Source organism: Triticum dicoccoides, chromosome 5B (genome assembly GCF_002162155.2).
Source record: "Triticum dicoccoides isolate Atlit2015 ecotype Zavitan chromosome 5B, WEW_v2.0, whole genome shotgun sequence".
Taxonomy (NCBI): domain Eukaryota; kingdom Viridiplantae; phylum Streptophyta; class Magnoliopsida; order Poales; family Poaceae; genus Triticum; species Triticum dicoccoides.
Window position 1 is genome coordinate 310,486,364 of NC_041389.1, and position 2,874 is coordinate 310,489,237.

At 41.7% G+C, this 2,874-nt stretch overlaps 1 long non-coding RNA gene across 2 annotated transcripts; it reads left to right on the forward strand.

Moving 5' to 3' along the window:
* Positions 1 to 6: 6 nt before the first annotated feature.
* LOC119308627 lies at positions 7 to 2,137 on the forward strand. Of its 2 annotated transcripts, XR_005150215.1 has the most exons (5): positions 7 to 250; positions 740 to 885; positions 985 to 1,020; positions 1,160 to 1,407; positions 1,918 to 2,137. It is a non-coding gene; the product is annotated as an uncharacterized LOC119308627 (long non-coding RNA). The 2 variants fall into 2 exon arrangements; XR_005150214.1 differs by having other exon boundaries at positions 7 to 885.
* Positions 2,138 to 2,874: the final 737 nt, after the last annotated feature.

Here is a 2,874-nt window from a genome sequence, read left to right on the forward strand (position 1 = left end):
ATGAACTTCTGAATTTCTGAGGTTAGGGTTATTGGTTTTTGGAGCGGTGCTGGGAAAGAGGAAGAAGACCAAGAAGGCAAGAAAGGAAAGGAAAACGAGAAGCTCGGGTGATGGAGGTAATGCTGGAGAAGGGTTCCTGGCGGTGGGATCAATTCTAGGAGGAGGGGAGATCATAGTGGAGGATATGAAGCCCGTGTGAATGACATAGAAGAAGAGGAGGAGCTCAAGGCTACGGAGAAAAAGGACAATAGTAGAGTATCAGAGTTCATTCTAGCTGAGATCAACTTTTGTTTTCACGGGACATGTGAATCCTCTCTGATTTGGTTTTGTCTAAATTTCACAGTGTGAAACCTGGCCATGTGAATCCTGAAGTAAAAAAATGATGGTTCTGACTTGATTGAATGTTAGTAGTGATGTACATAAAGAATCAGCCTGTACCTAGCTGACCATGCTAATTCTCTGCAAATTTGTGTTAATCAAAATTTGCACATACATACAAGCAATATTTCTTCAATTAAAGAATATTCACCTTACGACAATTTTTGTTTTATGCTATTCTTAAGATAAAATTTGTATCGGTGATGCTAGCTTTATGTTTTGTGAATTTACCAGGCAAATCAATAATTGAAATTCTGCCAAGAAATCTAGGGGCAGAAGAAGATGTATACTTTAGGTGTACGTGAATCTTTAAGCCGTTCCTTTCTAGGACAATTTCTAAGACAATTTTCCTTTTACCCAGAGGTTTACAAGCTTTGGGTGCCTGCGGCCGGCTCGACGGGTGGCATCAGCAAGCGCCGGCCGGCCTCGGCACTGCTGCGGGTGGTTATATAGTCGGCGGAGCACACTAGTGGGCTTCAACGTCAGCGTACGGTGGCGAGCTAAATCGTGAGTCCTGCTAGGCTTTTTTTGATTCAGGTTTTGTTACTGTTTTCCATTCGGGGTTATATGGCGAGCAAACCTAACATTTGCAGTTGTTTGTTTCAGAAATTCATGTCCTGACATCAAATTTCGATACGTAAGGTAAATCCTGCCAACAAAGCTATGTTATGGGCTTACTAGTTCTCTTCATATCTCTATCTTCCTTTTGTGAAGTTGTGTAGCGATCTTCCTTTTACTATATGCAATTCGATTTTCTTAGGAATACTCTCCATTTTCTTAGGAACACGACGTCGTTGCGATGCCTCCAGATGCACCAGCAACAGAACATGAAGAATGTCAATGGCAAGGTGAGCGACATCTAGCAGATTGCGGACAGAGGCCACGGAAGGTGACCGGAACCCCAACATGGCCCTGAAATCAACCACCAATGGGCAGGCAGAGAGGAGGTGTCTCGCTGACTGCAGCGAGGCATGGCGGAATGGGCTACTATTACACGCTCTAAAAGTGAGGTTTAGAGCAATTAAAAAGGTGATTTTATTCCTGAATCGTGCTTAACATTTCTTTAGCAAACAAGCACTAGCAGCCCGTTTTCAGATGTGCTTCTTGTTGGTTCATGTAGACATGCCAATGAAGCCCTGATAAAGAGTAGAAAAAATACAGTTTATTTGTTTAATTGTTCTCTTGTGTAGACCAAAATTAGCGAGTAAAGGTAATTTGAGTTTGCTTCCAAATTCTTTCTGCGAGTTTATCCCAGGAATAATGTTTTGTTCCTATTTGAGTTGCAACATGTGACTTCTGGAGGCTACTCTTCCATTTGATGTTGCTGTTCAACAGCTCTCAAAGGCACAGAGCAAATCAGTCGGGCTTCTCGAAGAAAACATATTTTTGATAAATGATGTGCCATGCATCCTTCCGCACACCTAATCGCCTGCTTAGAACAAATAAAATTAGTTGCATTTGCCTGTATTGGTGGAGTGTGTATAGATGGCAGAATAGCTCCAGCCTTGCTTTCTACTAACCAGTTTCATTTTCTTTCAGAATCAAGTTCCTGCTTTTTTCTCCCTGATGTGAGTGTATTGGAGTATAGGGTTCTCCCTGGAGGGTCTTGTAATCAGTGAGCTATCTGAGGCAATGTATAGAGTTCCAGTTCTGTTTTTCTTGAGAGCCGACCCTGTAAATTCTAGCTCTGTTTTCTTAGAGCTGATATGTAAATTCTTCAATGTTTAAATAAAGTTCAGCCTCAGGCCCTTAAAGATAACACTACTCCCCAAATTAAAAGGTGATGTTGTGTTTATATGATAACAATAAGGTTCTCTTAGGAATGTCATTCAAATAAAAATATTCCAAAAAGATTACAACTGAGATTACCATCACACCAAATCTAGATGAAACTATAGAGCGAAAAGGAGAAAAGAAAAAATTGAATGCATCACTATCTCGTTGTTTCTCTAGGAGCAGAAAAGATCTTTTTAAAGGAACTGAGTATCATGTGATGCAGCTCGTGCACATAGAGGTAGTATCATGTGATGCAGCTCGTGCACATAGAGGTAGTTTGATGCGGAGGTAAAGTTACCGTGTGAGCTTATTATCTCTTACGGCAGTGGTTCGGGTGTGCAGACTTAGTAAGCGCCATAACTTACTTAGCATGCGTGAGGGAAATTTACGTCAGGCAGCGCCATAACAGTTTCTCACAGGACGTAACTTAGTGCCATGCATAATGTAAGATTACCTCTCTCCCTTTTATACGGCTGATGAATGGTTTCCTTCCTCCCCATAGTAATCTTACCTCACCTGTTTTTATTTCTTACATTTCAAAACTCTGGACGTGGGATAGGCTGGGGTGAGGAATAAGAATTCCTCACCCAGGGCGACGAATAGCGCGACCCTATATATGTATATATATATATATATAAGGGAAATGTGCCTAGAACACACCAACAATTGTTAGCCGTGTGCGGCACCCCCCTCCACAGTTCGCCTCCGGTCATATCTTTG